This window comes from Amblyomma mixtum, chromosome 5 (genome assembly GCF_055824585.1).
Source record: "Amblyomma mixtum isolate Tamu chromosome 5, ASM5582458v1, whole genome shotgun sequence".
In the NCBI taxonomy this organism is placed as follows: Eukaryota; Metazoa; Arthropoda; class Arachnida; order Ixodida; family Ixodidae; genus Amblyomma; species Amblyomma mixtum.
Window position 1 is genome coordinate 127,111,694 of NC_143016.1, and position 19,913 is coordinate 127,131,606.

The window sequence follows — 19,913 nt, forward strand, 5'->3', positions numbered from 1 at the left end:
ACTGTCTAGTGCTCTGTGAGCCAGACTCGGCTCTTGAACATTCTGGGACTCACCCTTGGCTCTCGGACATTCTGGAAGCCTCACCCGGCTTGCGCATATTACGCGAGGATGTCTCCTGCTGTACGAGCCTTACGCGGCTTGCGCACTTATGTGAGAGATGTCTCGCGTTTGCGAGCTTGCTCAGCTTGCGCAAATTATGTGAAATATGTCTCGCGTTCTGCGACCTCGTTCAATCGTCGCATTTTGCGTGGCAATAAACACGCAAAGATAGGCACGCAGAATTCACGCTCAATATTTTCAATAGGGATGTTGTGCCTGTGACATATTTAAATGAAGAGCACATCGCATCGAAAATAAACATGTTCAGGGCATCAAAATATACATAACCATCAAACATTCCCGTCAAGAGGGAAGGCAGAACAGCAGGCTGAGTTAGTACAGTGAAGAAAGAAATGATATGTTATCACTTTTCACTAATTACAGTTTTTAACAAATTGTTTAAATTGGACGGCATATTATAGGACAACATTTGTCTGCCGTAGTTAGTTCGCCTTGGCGGTAAATAACAATTGTCTCCAATGCGCGTATTCTAGGGGAGTTCTCTGCATATTAGTTCCGACAAATCAGCGTGAAATGCAGTTCCTTGATTAATATTTGAGGTGTACTTTTTACGCAGCAGGACAGAGTACAATTGCACAATTGGTGCAATGTGTAATGGCTCAAAGACAGGTTTGGTGTGTGCATCATTTGGAATGTTGTTAATTGCACAAACTACTTTTTCTGTAGGAGTTTTTTAGTATTCGAGACAGTGGTTGTACCCCAGACTAAGAAACAATAAGTTATAACACTGGCGAACAAAGAGTCGTATAAAGTTTTTTCATGCATTGTGGAAAGTACTACCGAAACTTGGACAGGATACCTACTACTCTTGAAATTTTGGCAGCTGTATTATAAACATGAAGATCCCAAGATAAGTTCCCGTTAAATGTGACACCAAGGCATTTAACGGATGAGGAGACGTCTATTTTTGTTGAACCGATTGATGACGTTAACTCAGAAACGGACTTATTCTGGGGTCTAAAAAGCACAGCTTTTGTTTTGCCTTTATTGATATACAGCGAAATGGAAAGTGACCAGTGGTGTAGCGAACGTAGGCACCTCGTAACATCTATTTCCAGTCTCGATTCACATGGTGCTCTGAAAAATAGGTTGGTGTCATCAGCGTAGATAACAAAAGTTGTGTTAGGGTCAGTGTTTACAATATCACTAATGTAGAGATTAAAAAGTAGCGGCCCGAGTATGCTATCGTGGGGTACGCCGGCAGCAATACGCTTGGGGTCAAATAGTGTGTTATCAATTACAACCTGCTGAAAACGGGCCTCTAAATATGATTTATTTTATACTATAAAAACAACCTCGAAAGCCATATCTGTCTAGTTTTAGTAATAAGCTTTCGTAATTAACGTGATCGAACGCCTTAGAAAAATCTATAAAAGTCCCAGAATTAGTTCTTTGTGTTCAAAAGAATCTAAAATCAGCTCCATCTGTGTAAGAAGAGCGGTCTCAGTGGAGTGTAATTTCCTAAGTCCATGCTAACTGGGTGTGATTAGCTTATGCTTTTTGCAAAAACCTGGAATCCTGCCATGTAATAGCTTTTCTAACCATTTGGAAAATAACGGGAGTATAGATATCGGACGGTAATTGGATAAATTGTTAGCATCCCCTCCTTTATGAATTACGATGACCCTCGCAGTTTGCATCCCACTAGGAAAGGTGCAGTGGGTGAAACAGCTGTTAAAGACAGGGTCCAAGATAGGACAAAGGACATCAATTACATGTTTGAACACTTGGATCTGGAATCCATCCACGTCCTTCGACTTAATCTCGACTTAGCATCGCTTAATCTCGGTTTGGTCTGTTGGAGCCAGGAAAGCGGTAAACGAGTTTGACTGACGAAGATATCTCATGCAAGTAAGGTCATGAATGGTATGCGCAACAGACACAAAGAAATCGTTAAAATAATGAGCCAGCCTTTTTCCTGATAACGTCTCATCATCTATCATGAATTCCAATTCATTAATGATATTCGATGGATTAATAATAGTATTAATTTGTTTCCATACTTTATCACTTCGCTTCAGAACATCCTTGTTGAATAGACCATGAAAGTAGTCTTTCTTTGCCTGACGAAAAAATGATGTCACCTTGTTTCTGTACGCCTTAAATATAAGAAAGTCATCTGTTCTTCTATTCTTGATGAAACAATTACAAAGGTAGCTTTTGTGTTTTATCATCTTTAAACATGCTTTGTTTATCCATGGCTTACGAGCATTCTTTGGTTTTCTGGTGCTCCGATGTCGGAAACGTTCAATATACACCAATTTTATGATGCTTATAAATATATCATATGCTTCATCAGGATCTGTAACCTCATAAACTGGACTCCAGTTCATTTGCTCAAGTCTAGACCGAAAGTTTGTCAAGGTATCCTTATTCACCAACTGTCGATGTTGCTGAGTAGCTTTATTAGACTTTGTTATATGACTATCTATGAAATAAAAAATTGGTAGGTGGTCACTAACCTGGCCAGAGTTAACGCGAGACACGATTGACTTCTCATGCAAATTTGTGATGAAAGCATCTATTGAAGTTGCGGTCGATGTGGACAGGCGCGTTGGATAAATAATGGCATTAATGAAACCGTTGCAGTTTAGCAAGGTATTTATTTGACACTGCTGAGTTGAGGGTGTAGAAAAGTCTATGTTGATGTCGCCGCTAAGGGCTAACTTAAGTCTGTTTTCTGTTATCCATTTTAAAAAACTGAAGAAATGAAAGAAAGCTTGGGACACTGCCACATGGAGGTCAGTACAAAACAGAAAAAATGTTCTGCCCAGCCTTTAGAGTAAGTATTTAAAAATTTTCCCATGATTTAGTAAAGTCAGGAATAAAGGATTCCTTTGCAGCTATCATTACTCCACCGACTTTTTTATTTAGGTGGTTCAGCGCGTATGAGTTATAGTGCCGCATGATAATGGCTTCATGAACAGTTCGGTACCAGGTCTCGGTGAAAAATATTATATCAAACTTGAAATCAAACAAACCAAGAAATGCGATTATTTCATCCTCTTTACTGCGCAGAGATTGTGCGTTGAGATGAAAGAATGACGTTACTTTTTTGTTTTTTGCAAAAACGCTATTTGATGCCTGCAGGTAGAAAGAACTGGGAAGCCATGCCTAATCAAAAGCGAAATCTCAGTAGGCGCACGAATCTTCAGACTATCTTCTCCATGTCATTGACGCAATCGATCCGGACCACTGACGAAGTTACATCCTTCTTAGCAAAGATGCGGCCATTCCTCGTCCTCGCAAACTTCCATTGCTTATCTTTCTTCGAAGCAACAGTGAGTCCCATCAGCTTCTTGAGTGAAGGGCACAGGTGCTCATTTATACAGACAAGATTTGCATCTTCATCAGGGTGCCCAAGATGGCTTGTGGTAATTCTTTGTTTTCTGGCTTTTTCCAGGAAGGCGCCTTGTTTTGAGCGCTTCTGAAACTGTAGCACTATGTTCTGGCACGAAGAATTTTTAGTAGCGCATTAGTAGCACGTTAGAGCATGTCCTGTGTCAGTCTTTTTTGTGTACGTCTTATTGCAGCGCTATTACCACTTCTGTCTCAAATTTTTAGTAAGCACACAGTGGCACACTTCAATGTCGTCGGATGTCACGGGTGCATTCAAAACTTCCCCGATCCTCTCAATAACCTCAGGAAGGTTTTCCTTCTCGGTTCCCGGCAGGCCAGTGATCTCTGCGTTTCGGTTCCTGGAATAATCTTCCAAGCTGCTGAACCTTAGTTTATAGTCAGACACTTGTCTTTGTAGCGCATCACGGTCAGAGGTCATGGCGGCATTTTCAGCCCTTAAGGATTTGTTTTCTTCCTTCAGCGTAGCACACTCAGTCACAACGTCATCGTATTGCTTCCTACAGTTGTCTATACTCAGTGAAACTTCTCGCAGCTGCTTCCTCAAGTCACGTTCAAGAATGCTTCGCAATGCCGCAATGTCTTTCGCAAGTTCTTTTCTTAATTCATCCCGTAATTTCTCAAGGTCGCTAGGCATGATGCACAGCAGATGACGAAAAAAAGAAAACACTTCGAAGCACCAACGAAACTACACTACTCTCGCGCTAAGAAGGTTTACGATTGTACAAAGAAATATGTGCACACCGTGAAATATTTGGCAGCAGTGCAAAACATACAAAAACCATGGATAGAGTGCCTAGAAAGATTCAGCTTACCTGCAAAGTGGAGGAAACGTTAGTGACTGTGTCAAGATGTGCACTGCTGCCAAACTAGGTTGCCGTACGACGTGCAGCAGCTATTTAAAGATGCAGGCATCCCGAGTGCTAGGTTCCAACGGAATTTATCATGCACGGCACGTGGCGCCAAAAGCTTGCACTGGCGTGTGCCACTACCAACGGGGCACAGCAGCAATGACGGCGATATGGCGGCGCTACATGCCAGGAATTTGCTGCAAGCGCTTGCAGTTTCCTTGATGACCTCCACGTGGCACATTACTTTCAAGGTTTTAAAACAGTGCGTTGACGGCATCCCATACCTAAGAAACCAAATAATCATCGAGAGCCTCCCCTTTTGGCGCTACATATGCCTCTATGTTTAGCGGCACAGACTAGGTCCAGTCTCGAATTCCTGGTAATGAACCCGATGCTAAACCTAAGAATGTGCCACGCGTTCTGAACGTCGCATTGATTGAGGAGCAGGCCAGTCGTGAGGGAAAACGGTACATCACAGTATTCTCGAGGGCGTTAACGAAAGATAATGTATTTATTATGTTCTACAAAGTACTACGAGAACCTGTCAACAACTGTACTTTAAAATATATACCTCGGGTTGCAGGGAAGGCGGTCGGTAATTTTTAAAACTTCATTTTTCGAGATAAACAACGTTTTTGAGCCCTAAAAATACCAGTGGTTGCATATGTCGAAAAACAGGTGAATAATGTTAACTGGTGCAGTGATTTCTCTGCCGCGGTGGCTCAGTGGCTCAGTGTTCGGCTGCTGACCTGAAAGGCCGGGATTCGATCCCGGCAGCGGTGGTTCCATTTCGATGGAGGCAAAATACTGGAGGCCCGTGTACTGAGCTATGTCATTGCACATTAATAAATCCCAGGTGGTCAAAATTTCCAGAGCCCTTCACTACGGCGTCCCTTATAGCCTGAGTCGCTTTGAGACGTTAAACCCCCACAAACCAAACCAAACAAATCTTTAACTTTCAACTATTGCCGATAGGTGCTTGATTGCATTTTGAGATTTGTTGCGGCCGTTACGAATTGCCATGTCTGTTTTTAGAATTTTGAAAACGCGGTTCACTCGTTAGTGTGGCTTGACTCTCCTGGGCCATGTCTCCCGCCATTCAAAAAGCGCGCGCTTGCGGAAGCGGTAAAGCGATGGCAATAAAATCGCGACGTTCCGTGACGCATGTACCATGCGACAATCTCAGCCCACCCCATGCTGCAGTGCTCCTCGCTCCTCGGCACTTCGCTCCTCCAGCCCGGGCGCGGAAGAGAGCGTCACGTTGTACGTGCGTCACCAAGTGTCGCATTTTGATTGACTCTGCTCTGCGCCCTCCCGCAAGTGGGCGGTTTGCGACTGGCGCGAGAAAGGACCCTAATTAGCAGAACCACAGCAGCGAGGGTAATCGCGTGTTGAGAATTCTAAAAACTGATATGGCTATTACTAACGGCTGGCTTCAAATCTGTAATTGCACTCAGGGGCCTATCGGCAATAGTTAAAAAGCTAACGATTAGAATTTAGTTAATCACTTCACTCGTTAACATGATCAGCCGGTTTTTGACGTCTGCCAGCGCTGGTACTACTGTGCCGCAAAAAACATCCGTACATCAAAAAGCGTTTTCAAAAAAAATTTATTGGCTAGCTTCCCTGAAACATCCTGTATAATGTTTCGGCGACTGTTGGCTGCGTTGAACCGCAGCTACTTATAATGATGTTCGTCAGACGTGAACAGCTCGTGCTTTTATTCAGAGAGCCTGCATATATTTAAAGGAGCCTCTGAGGTGTTCTTATTATCGGCAGGTATTTTCTCGCAGTACGCCTTATCGTATATTGTGATATTTCGGGTTCCACAGACCTCAGCATAGACCGTATCGCATGTCCTATTCCATGTGTCAGTGCTTCCTTCTCGAACCCACATTTCGCAGGCTCTTTCACGAGACTCCGTTGCTGCAATGAATATGCACAATAATGATGGCACAGAAACGCAACTCCACTCTCCACAAAAACAATTACTGATGGACTGCATTGTGTAACCAGGCTCGGTCCAACGACGTTTCAACTTCATATTTAGAATACGCGAACTACTTTGGCAGTGGGTCGCTATTTAGATACTGAAAGATGTGCACAATTAAGGGCCTACTACGATTATAAATATATAGTATAGTTGCCGCGTTTGTATATCGCCACCGCCATGCTGCTTGATCAGATTGCTACATGCGACGTGACCACAATGCTCTGGAAGAGCCGCAACAACGTACGTAAGTTTCCAAGATGTTCTGAATATTGTTTATATCTCGAAGGTTCGCTACAGGCTTTAAACTGACCGCGGCAAAAACAACCGCTATATTTTGGTCTTCGAAGGCTATCCAGTACACTTCCTGCTACAATAGCCGCTTTATTGATTTTTGTTTGCGGTCACATGTTTGCCTAATTCACATTTGGAGCATAACACCAGTCTGTTATCCGCCATCTACACCTGCGTTCGTGCTGCCATACCAGCTACGCAAAAATATCGACATGACCTTTTTCACGACGGAAAAAGAAAATATTATGCCCAGCATTATATACCAGACAAAACGCGAAGGGGTAACGGAGCTTGCACGTATCTCGTCTCTTCTCGAATGCAGGTATGTCCCATGTTCCCGTGCCTGTTCTTGGCTTTGAGAAACAAAATTGTGCGTTGCTTTCCCTGTTTAACCGATTCGGGATATCTGGTTCGGTCGTTCCCTACACAAGCGTAAATGTTTTTAGACATTGCTTGTTTTCACTTTATATATCTTTTTTCATGTTTATCTGCCATGCGTTTGCATTATAATGCTTGTTAACGAATGCATGTACTCTATGTGGTTTTATATTTGTGAAATAATTTATTTGCACTAACCGCACAATACACCGTAGTACCGCAGTGAGGTATTGTCTTGCTGAAGAATGATTGTTTTGCGTATATACACAAGCTCCCCGCGGAATCAATTTGTTTCATGACTTTATACAATGAATGGAATAATTTGCGTACGTGGTCAGTGCTCACAAACGGTTCGCAGTAGTATAGGGGATATTCAAAATTCCCCAAGTGCGCTGTCCCACATAACTATGTTGCCAAAGACAAGATGGCCGACTTCTGTATATATATAAAAAAAAACCTCGTGGGTTACGGGACAGACGCTAAAGGTGTGGATAGAATGCAAGAAACGCATTTTGGAAGAATCCAACAAAAAACTAGTCCTTCAGTTCTTTTTGCTTTGTTTGAGCTGGGAACCTCGGTAAGCCATGTTGTTTTGGGCAGCTTATGCGAAAAAGCGCGCTTGCGGAATTTTGAATATCCTTTATTGCGCGTATGTATTTCGGGTGAAGGGAGCAGCATCATGCTTCATAACTTTCGGCTGATTATTTTTTTGACCTCCGCCTTCTAAAACACATACCTGAAATGAAGGCTGAAAAGAGCAATGGACTGAGCAGTTTCCCACCGCTTACTATTACTTTCATCATAAGTCATCAAAATTCCTTGCAGGTATACACCTCGACCAATTTTCTCCTTAGGGCGCTGTCTGGTGCCCTCGGTGCGTCTTCATTTGCTTGATTTTTTATCGTATTCTCCCGAAGTTTCTTTGCTGCCACGGATATCAGCTAGAGTATAATCGCTCACGTCTCTCGATAATGAACGCTGCTTTCTGGGTCTCTTCGTGTTAACGTTATCTTTTCACGCTACAGAGCTGGGCAGACCCTAAGCTGGGAAAAAAATTGCTGATATATTTTTATAGGAATACTATGGTTTGCTTAGGCAGTTCAAATCGTTTACAATTGTTACTGCAGAGGTCATCACTTACCATTGTCCCAGTGAGGTGTGAATACCACTGCACATTTACCGTCAGTATAATTGAAAGTGTAGTTGTTTGTTTTCGGAAGTGTACAGTTTCCTAGAAAAAACGCCCACAAGTTTATTCGTCGAAGAAACAGAAATACGAGTAATTGTTATGGGGGGCAATGACCATCTTGAATCCTCAGTGAATGTACTGCATGAGTAATTACATCTTAATTATGACATTTATTACCTTAGGAATAATTAATTTTGTCATATAACTAGGCTCACAATAATCTGACGATCACATCGCAAAACGTGGTGTGGCACGCTATGTGCGGTCACAGCATAAATATGTGTGGCTCCGCGTCGCTCCATGAATGCGTGCTCCTCCATTCGGTGCACTCGGTGCGGGGAAGAAGTTTAGGCGGCTTAGTGTTTTTTACACTTCTTTAAGACGCACCAGCTCGAAGCCTTTGTGTAGATACAACGCTTATTTTGCGGAAAGTATAGAGACGCAGATCCTGCGCACTTCTTGCTCCATAGGCTTATGCAAAGCCGTTGCTGCGTTTTTTAAAAACGCACAAAAGGAATAACTGTTCTTCGTTGGCAACATACATATTACCGCCCATGGAGCGCGCCAGTCGGCTGCAGTTACAGCGGTCCTGTGTGGGATTTTCGCACAGGAGACAAGAAAGTGTGCAGCACTACAGCTCAACGCTACGTAGTGGTATGCAGCTGTGCTGCGTATACACTTATCTCAGAACTCTGAAATGAAGGCCAAAAGGACAATAGCGCGAGAAGTGAGACTCGCTGTGGAGTAGCCTATTGCGGTTAGTTTTGCTCCGTAACAAAACCGGACATCAGCGTGGTTGTTGATCCGGAGGTCAGCGTGAGGACTGCGAAGGGAAGCGGTAGGTTCCTGCAGCGAGCGAACATTTCGAAGGGAGTAAAGAGTACAGGTGTGTCGGGGGGGAAGGGGGGGGGGGGGTTGGCTGGAGAGGCACATGACAGGGAGTCTACAACGGACGAGGAAGCAGGAATTGCGACATCATAGAGCAGAATTTTTCCCGGATAATCAGTAGCTTTGCCTGTGGAGTCGTCGGGTAGGACAGAGAGAGTGACTTCAGCATGGGCGCAGTCGACGACAGCTGAGTGTTCCGACAGAAAGTCTCACTTTAGAATGACGTCATGCGAGCAGTAAGATAGTACCACGAACTCAGTTGAATAGACGACGTCTTGGATAACAACTTGTGCAGTGCAAGCGGCGAGCGGCTGGATTTGCTGGGCGTCAGCAGTACGTAGCAAAATTCTAGAAAATGGCCTCAGAACTTTTGATAAAGCTGCTTCTGTGTCAATCAGGGCACACGTCGCAACGCCGTCTACGACCACATCAACTACGTTGGTGGGGGACGTCAGAGGCCCTGTAAAGCTTGCCGAAGGTGAAGCTCTTGCCTCGGGAACTGCGCTCGATAGTTTTCCGCTTCGTTAGGGCTGACGCGGCGGCGTATCAGGGAGATAAGACGGCGCCGCGGAGAAGGGGAGCGGCGTGGCGTTGCAAACTGGTGGTCGGTTGTGAACGAAGATGATGGTGGACTGGGCTGCATGCAGTAGTGCTGCGTGTAAGATCCGTACCCAGATGGCGTCATGACGTCAGCAGGCGGATAGGGCTGATTCTGGCGGGGGCCGGGCGACATGTCCGTCAATGCCATAGGCAAAATAAAAGGGCCTGTAGTCGCGAGTGCTCATGGGTGACTGTAGAGAAGGGTAGTTGACGCCATGTGCGGCAACGGTGGTGGCACGGGAGCCCGAGACGACAGAACAGGTCGAGGTGCCAAAGGCGGCGGAGCTTGTCGCGACTGGGCCTCCGAGCCTGGCCACCATGCTTGGGACTGGAGCTTCTCAGCCTGCTGCTTCTGTTGCGCAGAACTGAGCCAAGAAACGGTCGAGGTGACGTTGAGTCAAATTACGTTGAAGACCGAGAGCACAACGGGCTAGCACAAAGAAATAGGGCGGCACCAGGCAAGCGTAGCTCCGGCGTGCTGGGCCTTCTGCTGCCGGCGCTCGTTGTTGCGACTGAGAGAAGGATGAAAAGAAAAGTGCACGGGCCGGCCGACTGGCTCAAGTCGAGCCACCACCGCTACCACGTGCAGGTAGAGGAGAGCACAAAAATAATAGGCAAGAAAGAAAAGAAAAGGCACGCGTCGCAACAACCTCGTCCGCCGCAGCGGACGCTGGCTGAAGAAAACGTAAGCGGCCGAAGCCCCCCAGTTGTATCGGACTCAGCGTGGCTCCGTTTTTATAGCCGCCGGTCACCGTTGCGGCAGCCAGCCGTTCAAACCTTCCAATCAGGTCACGGCACTGGCCGCCGTTCAAATTAGACGAATCGTCGAAAGGGCTCGGCCGTTGAAGGTTTGCAGACTGGAAAGGGCGGCCGGCGAAGCGTCCTAGGAGTCTCGAGCCGACAGTGTGGAGGAGGAGAAAGGGTCTGCGCCGGCGAGCCAGGACGATTCATGCTCCAAGCCGCGACATGCCCGATAGAGTCTGGGCTTGCTCTGCGCGACGGCGGGCGCACGGCGCTGGTTTCCAGAGAGGCCAGCGGAATGTGCGCAAGAGCACAAGAAGCTTCAGTGTCGTCGGCGAAATATCCCGAGGGATGAAAAGCCGGTCGAGACAGAGACAGGACAGGGCGTATTTAAGCGGAGCAGCCACTGCCTGCAGAGGGACATGTGGCACGGCATCCCTGATCTGCAGGGCGTCCGCGACCTGCTGCCTGGATGATCTGCTGAAAGGCCGGAGGAAGTGCTGGTGACAGAGCTGGAGCTTAATGCACGAGCTGACAAGCGACATCGTCAAGGATGAACCGTTTTACCTCCTGCATGAACTGGGACTCTCCTGCGACGACAGCATCAGCGGATAGTACCTCGACCTGTCCATAGGGCAACGAGTGAGGACGCGTTGCTTGTGGAGCTCCTCATAGCTTTTCGTAGTTCTGCGCGTTGGGTTAATTCTTGGGCGTCTGGGGCGAGTTGGTCATCCTTTGGGCACGGGAGCATGACATCAAGCATGCTCTGGACTTCACGTCCATACACGAGGCGAAACGAGCTGAAGCCCGTAGTTTACTGCGGGTTGGTGCTGTAGGTGAAGGTGACATTCAGCAGGACCTCATCCCATGATTTTTTCTGGACACCTACGTATATTGACAGCATATACAGCAGGGTCCTGTTCAATCGTTCGGTCAAGCCATTGCTCTGCGAATGGTCGGCTGTGGTCTTGCGGTGCGTTGTGCACCCCAACCGAAAAATGTGGTCGATTAGCGGCGCTGTAGACGCCGTTCCTCTGTGGGTAATCACGCACGAAGGGGCGTCATGTCGTAAGACGATGCTGTGCATGTAAAACACCGCTAGTTTGCAACCTGTGCCACGAGGGATCGCCTTGGCATCGGCGTAGCGTGTCAAATAGTCTGTAGCAACTATGATCCATTTATTGCCGCCTTGGCAGAGGGAAAGGGCCGAGGAAGTCCATGCCTGTTTGGTCGATCGGAGCGAGGGGGGCTGTAACGGGCTTGAGAAACCCCGTCTGCTTGAGTGGTGGCGTCTTCCCGCGCTGGCACTCACAGCAGCTTTCAACCCTAGCGTTTGACAGCGGCTGAGAGCCCAGGCCAGTACTAGGTGTTCCGCACTCTGGCGAGCATTCGTGGGGAGCCCAAGTGGCCAGATCTTGGCTCATAGTGGCACGCGAAAAGAACGTCAGTTCGAAGGTCGGTTGGGATTACGATAAGGTAGGTCTATCGTAGCCTCTTGAGTTCTTGTGCAAGAGACCTTGCCGCAAACAGAAGGAGCCAAGACGTCAAAAGAAGCGGCGAGATATATTCGTGTAGCTGCCTTCGAACGTGTCAATAAGAGAGCGAAGGTCTTCATCCGCCCGCTGCCGGGTCATCAGGTCGGAGATGGTGAGGGTACCAAGGAAGCCGCTGTCGTCATCGGGTGCTGCGTCGCCAGGATCGGCTGGTGCACGCTAAAGTGTGTCGGCGTCGTCGTGCTTGAAGCCAGACGTTTATACAATAGCGATGTGAAATTCCTGGAGCCGTAAGCTCCAGCGTCCCAAGCGTTGACACTGGTCTCTTATATCTGCCAGCCAGCTTAGGCAGTGGTAATCGGTTACTACTTTGAATGGGCGGCCGTATATATGAGAACGAAATTTCATGGTAGCCCCACGACCGCAAGGAATTCTTTTTCAACTGTAGAGTAGTTGCTCTCGGCGCGGAAGAGAGTGCGGCTAGCATAGGCGATAACCCTACCAAAGGCCTCTTGGTGTTGAAGAAGGACAGCGCCAAGACCAATGTTGCTGACGTCGGTGTGCTTCGGTATCGGCATCTTCGTCGGAGTGCGCAAGAACGGAAGATGTTTTAAGACGCTGGCGGAGCGTAGAGAAAGCAATGTGTTGATCGGTGGTCCAGACACAGGGGATTGTATTCCTTTTGAGGCGCGTGAGCGGCTCGGCAATCGTGGAAAATCGTGGCAATCGTTCGTGGCAATGATGAATCGTGGGATATTTTATCATTACCTCTCATCGAGATGCTACAGAAAGCTGTCACGACAGAGCCTTTTCTTTACAATTTATCCCACGAACGCAGATCTAAATAAATTCACTTTTCATCCCTCCTACCTGCATATCATCATGCACTGCCTATCAGCATAATGTCGCTCTCCAACTGTGTTGCAGAACTGCTTGCTTGGCATCTTTCATCTGCTGGACGTCATCGGAGTGGCCCGCCTACCGGCAGCTTGATCTACGCCTAAGGGCATTGAAGAACTCACAAAACGGTTGCGGGAATATTTTGCTGTAGAGTAAAAGTTATTCTTTTTATTTTCTTCATGTTGTCCTTATGTATTGGGGTGACGCCAAATATCCACTTACATATGTTATTCTTGCTGTACGGGCTGAACAATATTTGTTTTCTTTGATTTTGTCTACCGACATTACTTTATGACCATAATACCGCCTTAGGAGGCGCGGGCTGGGCACTGTTTTCATTACTTTATCCGCCTACACTTCTTTATGCTCCTAATACCGTTGCGGGCAGGGAAATATTTTTATTTCCTTTCCTTTCGCATTCTACTCTATGTCCCTATCACCGCAATGCTGGCTGGGCAAATTTCATTTTTAGTTTTTCTTTTTACCATTCTACTCTTTCTTGCTGATACCATGCAGAAGGGGCATTACGATTTTTATTTCTTTTTTTGTCTACCCACGCTAATTTATGTTCCTAGTACCAGTTCTACATGCATTCTTTTCGCTAATTGCATTATAACGGGTTTTGTCATAACTTTTTTGACTGGTTTCAAATTTAGTCAGCCTTTTTATATAGCCTTCAGCAGTTCCATTTATCCCCAAAAAATATTTAGAGAATACGGTATACTTTTCAAAATATTTGCGATTAATATTTTCTTTAGCCATTAAACCAGCAAAATGGTGCCGAATAATTTTAAACTACATAAGTAATATTTGCTCTTTAGTGCTATTTCCAACTGCTCAACCTCCTGTCTAATGCCCGCGCTGCACAAACACGATTTCGACAAATAAAAGAAGCGAACATATCCGCAGGGATTGTTTGAGGTTAATGTACAGTAAATTGGGCAGTAAGTTGCAGACTACATGGGAAGAGCGGGTAAAGCAGGAACTGCATTCTTTAAGGCAGATTTTGGGAGTAGGGAGAACGTTTCATTGAGGTTATTTCAGGAAGGCTACGCATTTTCGCACGCATCTTACACACACCTTCTTTCTGAAAAAAAAAACAAGAAAAACTTCGTAGTGAAATTTGCGGTTGCGAACTCGCAGCAAACCACATTTTAGTTTCGTGTATAAAACTTGAAGAACTAAAGAAAAACTGTTTTAGGACATTTCTAAAATGCATACATCCGATTACATCCCATGTTACTTTTAGGTCGTCAAGCACTTGTTGATTTTTCATTTATTGTTAGATTTCTCAAGGAAGCCAGCATTTTAAATAAACTATAGGTATGAGAAGCTTCCACTTTTAACACAAGCCACTCTAACGATCTCGTTGGCGCATCATAGCTTTACTTCCTTTTGCGCCACTAAACTTCACATAAATAACTCCTCTGTAATGCTCTCAGGACCATGAGGTAACCTCAAATAAAAGAAATAAATAAGCTACCACTACGTTGTGTCGCTGATTTTTAGGGCCCTGATGGACTAGACTAAGTCTGTCTAGAAGCTTTGTTTATGTTGTTCATAAATGGAACGCTGGCATATTTAATCATCAAACGTTGCTTGCTTAAATTCAAAAGAGAAAAATCTTAACGAACAAGATAGGATATCAGCATTTTTTTGAAACATCAGTGTGTGCTTAGCACGTCTGGGTACGCAGTGGTTTCCGCTGTCTGCTGTTTGAGTGCGGCCCCCCTAACTGCAGGTTTTGTCCCACTGTCGAAAGTACTCTTCAGGCCCTACTACCAGTTAAAAGGCAATGAATGATTTTGCATTCATACTGGTGAACAGCGCAAAAATGCGGGACAACGACAAGACAGCACTTGTCTTGTAGTTGTCCCGCCTTTTTCCGCTGTTCACGAGTATGAATGCATACCAACTGTCCCAGATCTCAGCTTTACTAAATGATTTTGCATATGCCCATATCGCTAAAACTGTAGGCAGCTCTGAAGGTGCGCTGCTTCCTATTTTGCGTTGATCTGTGAAGTAATTATTGGCTCTTACGGACTACCTGCTTCGTAAAAGCTTCGACTGCAGCTACCAGCTGACAGCGTTGCAAGAGGGCCAGTACATTTTCCTCTAGACTTGCGAACAAAAACACAAGAATCAAATTTTTTACCATACCGTTTAAGCACTGAAGGGAACCGGTTTTTAAGTATTTAAAGGGCTTTCATACCCAGTTTCAGTGCAACACCACCTGGAATCCCCAGCGTAATCTATTTGCATGCGAGGGCATGCGAATAACTATGGGAAGCAGGTTAAAGTACAACTGTGTACATCGCATCCACAATGCAACGTGCAGATGGCTGAAGCACAGTAGCAAACTTTTCCTCAAATTCAAAAGAAAGGAGTACAGCCAACTCACCAAGGTCAAAATACAGCGTTGCGGTGAGAACATTCCCACTAGTGCTGTATTCGGATCGAATTACGGAGCTGCGTGAGACAAAGGAAATGAGAATTACAGAGTGTACAGCCTTTGTCAGAAGTTTAGAGCCCATAGGGTTTGCTTCTGAGCCGCACTGCTTTGCTCGTAATGCGTCCTCAGCGTCCCAAATCTCCTGAAGGTAAGAAGATTTTCGGTCCGTCGGTCGATCTGGACGACATCCTCGTTTTGGCTGAGACGGAGCGGTATTTTAAAGCGGGGATTACGAGGCTCTATGTAAGGGCAGTCTCTATGGTAAGAGCTATGGTTTGCGCTTCAGAACATGCATCCGAACATGTTCGTACCACCCACAGCCAGACGAGAGCTTTGGCAGCCTAAGAGAATAGGCTAATTTTCGAGCATTTCGTTCCCTGCTGTGGCAATATTAGACGAAAATGGCAACTGAACATGAACTTTCTTACCGTTGCCTACTGAAAAGTAATGTATACGATGTCAGATCTGAAAGGAATGTCGCCTCTGCATATTTGAACAGCAATTCAGAGTAGGAAAAGACAAAGCTCGGTGCTCAGGCTGACATTAAATTATTATACGCTTAATATCGCGCCTTACGGGGGGGGGGGGGGGGCGGAAAGTTAAGGCAGTCTGGGAAACCATTTTTTTTTCTTGTTATGGCCAGGTGCCAATAAGAGACTATAAGGAGCCCCGAAAACAAAGGCGGAAATGCGGTCAAGACAACGTGGATGCCATGCTGCGATCTATCATACATAAGCAGCAAATAGGCGTATTGATACGGCAGCAAACCTTTAGACTGCGACGCTAACACTATTATGCCGGCACAAGTAAACCACTGTCACTAACAGACAGCTTTTCAACAAAACGTTTTTTTACGCGGTCAAACATTCCATTCGTTGGAGAACGCAGTTACAGCAAATACTTTCAAGAAAAACAGAGAGAGGTGTTATTGACGGGAAATGCAGAGAGGTTGGTTGGAAAAATTAAGATCTGGCCTACTAATCTGCACTCGGCAACGGGAAGAGGAGAAAAAAGAGGGCCACGATGATGGATGATGATGATGGCAGGAAGCAGAAGAAAAGAGACAAGGCATACTTGCTAACATTACAAACGCCTTTCAAGTATCTCCATACCTCAATAAGAGGAATCGGCCCGAATAGGTGGATGCACTTTTTAATGGTAGCAGCGACACGTGCGTAAAAGTATTCGGCTAGATGACATAATTCCGTCATCGCTGTTTCATTTCATTTCATTTATTTTATCCTCAGGGCTTTCGCATTACAGAGGGGGTTTCAGCATGGTGAATTTAAAAGTATTTCGTATGTAGCCAGAGAGCAAACCTCAGACACATGGTTTTCTCACATTGTCCGCCCAGCAATTCCCGCAAAGAAGTAAAGTGAAGAATTGAGCACAGCATCAGGCGAATAAGATGGTCTCCCTAATTATATCTGAAGGCTATCTCTTGGTTGCTCATTGCTTTTAAAGGGACACTGAGGAGAAATTGAAGTTGGCTTCTATGGACAGAATACCAGCTCCTTATTAATAAAACGCCACTCATACTCACAAGAAAGCTCTTGTAACGTAGAGAAGAGCAAGAACCAAAATACAGGTATCGCCGCCACAGGCCAAACTCGCAAGTACAAGCGTGATGACGTCATAGGACAAAACAGTGTTGTTGGAAGCAATGGTTCTAGCAACGCTAGGACGCGAGTAACCACGAATCACTGAGGCGCAGCCAATGCATGCGCAAATCTCATTGACGTCGCCAGATGGCGCCACGTACCCGACAGCTACGCGAGCGCCTGCAGCATCGGAAACAATCAGCGCTGCTCACCGGGGATAGGCGGGCTCCCGGTATTCCGCTAACGGTTACAAGGTATACGGTATGCTAAAGGTGTCTGTTCGCGAGAACTTCGTTGACGACTTCGAGAACGGGATCCATCGTAACGCTGCCAAAGCGCCGGTGCAAACGTAAACGAAGCGACGGTAGCGACGGCCGCAATAGCCGATAGATGCCTTCAACGTGCGGCCTGCGGTAGCTTTCATTTCGGCTGCTGCTAGGCCGCACTGCTGGCCGCCAGAAATCACAGAGTCTGCGTTACGTCATGTGCACGTCAGGTTTCATGTCACTTAGTCCTGTGTCGTCATAAGAGAATCCCACGTTTGAATCAGAGTGGCGGGAAAAACTTTTGCAACTTCGAATCCAAATTTCTTGGAAATAAATGCATCTTTCGCTGCCGGCCAAGTTGCAACAAAGCCATGAGAAGCTTAACTTTCGGATTTTGCTTTAAGAAAAATATTAATAGAGCTCCCCTCACAGTCCCTTTAATGTTAGTATTTTCTCATTAATGGGAAGAGTATTTGCCACCTTTTTTTAACAGACTACAAGTGGAACCTTGGGTATTATTTCTTTGTCCTGTTTACTCAAAGAAAACAGAATTGGACACGCGAATTCTCTTTAGCTAATTAACTGCGAATTCGCAATTTATTGTTTTCATTCCGATGAGCCTTTCTTACGATGTCCAGTAAAGGTAACGGAGCAAACAAAGTTTTTGTGTGCGAGCCTCGAGAAACGACGGTGACGGCTGCAATCATTTTGGATCGAAGACTGTTTGGATGAACTAGACACTGGATAAGCTGCGTGTTTACGGAAGTAGATTGAAAAATTCCAAAGTCGATGGAATTAGCAGCAGAAAGAAAATTTCCTTACCCACTCATCAGCGTGAAACATCATTTACCTAATAACTAAATTCAGTAATTTTAGTCGCCACTGTCTTGTTATTAGAGCCAAATGTGAGTTCGCAACCGTGGAAAAGGCAATGCCTTTTCAGTGTCTGAAACCATGGCAAGTTCACCTTTTAATTAAGGGAGTCCAGCCCAACAGTTACGGGGCTTTATCTGCACCTGATCAAAAGTGAACGCCTGATTTTGTTTAGTTTGTGGGGTTTAATATTACAAAGTGACTCAGGCTATACGCAGGGGGCGCCATAACGAAGGGCTCGGGGTAATTTAAGCCACCTGGCTTTCTCTAACGTGACAGTTCACGGGCCTGTAACATTTCGCCTCCATCGAAATGTACCGCCGTAGCCAGTATTGAAATTGTGTATTTAGGGTCAGCATCCAAGCACATAACCACTGAGACAATGCGGCTGCTAAACTGAACGAATGAGGCGCACGGGAAGCTCGTTGGTAACGAGATGTCCGCTGGTGACTTCTTGCAATGATTACGGCGACCCATTAGAGCAGCCTGCCTGATTATATAGCAGGGCACTTTCTTTTACTATTATTATCCTTGCACTAAGCGGCGAAGTAAAGTAAACTGCACGTTGTGGTATATTATCGCACGTAGTTCGAAATAAGCCCCGTTTCCACTGCTCATGGCGCCGACTGATGTTGCAGTTGTCCTGATGAAGCTGCGCGCCTCGTGCGGTGGGTTTCGATTCAGTGCAGAAGAAATCGCCGTGTGTGCTCATGCTTTAGCGCTTTATAGAATGGCGTGTTTAACTTCAAAGTCCTACATTGCACCGTGCACCGTTTTCTCTGTGGCTTCGAACTTACCGCTGACATTAACCACCAGACACTGCTAACTGAAAATTTAATTACTGGATTTTATTCAATGAACTACTTCGTGGCTTGCTAGTTTTGTTTTTGACATCCGTCGGGCCTGACAGTTTGCTCCTGAACAGACTTTCCCTTCTGTTTTGATCTGATAATATTTTAGAAACTTTTAAGCGTTATTTGAAACATACTTTACATATATTGGCCCCGGCACAGTTAAACAAAACGAAAAGGACAGCGCTAGATTTTGAACCGGAAACATTTAAGGCAAGACAAATAGAGCACACATATCGCAATAGAGGCTACAAAAAGCCAGGCGCGGCAATGTATATCAAGACTTTCCAGGTAAAAACTAACACAGTCTAACTCGCATGACGGCGCCCGTAGAGTGATTAGCTCTGCGGCAGCATTGAACAGAGGGCTGCAGCAGTTGATTCCGCCACAACGAATACACTTGTTGCAGCTAATTCTTTTCCGTGACATGAGGCTTCATGCCACGTACAGCCATAGAGAAGACAAGGGAAAGAGGTGCTCGCTATAACATACATCTCGGAAGCCAACAGTTACTGAAACCGGAGAGTATAGGTGATGTATTTTTCTTTTTGTTGTTTTTATTAATGGAGGATGTATCAAAGTAGAATGGAAGACAACCACATGCCGCCGGCGGGATCCCAACCCTTGACCTCCAAATTTCTCTTTCGGTGCTTTACCAACTCAGTTACGGTGACTGCTGTCCAGTCTTCTGCTTTGCGCAGTATTTATTTGCAGTGTAAGCGACCCTTCACAGTGTTCACCACCGCCACCCTCGTCCGCAGGGGCGGACGCAGTATGTCCTGGATTACCGCGAGAGCCACGGAGGAAAGTGATCGAACAGTGAGGATGGGATTTATGCGAGAACCCTCTGATACTACCTACGGCATCAAGACTGCCAGATTCGAGGCCCTCAATCAACTGTTCAGAAGACAAGGGGATGGAAAGGGGTGCTCGTTGACGGAAGCCAACAGTCATCGAAACTACCGAGCAAAAGGGATTTTTTTTTTCATTTCTGTAGTGTTTATGCATGGGAGAATAATAAAAGCAGGAGAAGAAAACCATCTTGAAAACGTAGCAGCACGAAAAAACG

The 19,913-nt window shown here is 45.7% G+C and overlaps 1 pseudogene; it reads left to right on the plus strand.

Annotated features, from left to right (window-relative positions):
- The window catches only part of LOC149343655 (uncharacterized), a 44,357-nt pseudogene extending 40,806 nt beyond the window's left edge, over positions 1–3,551 (plus strand).
- Positions 3,552–19,913: the final 16,362 nt, after the last annotated feature.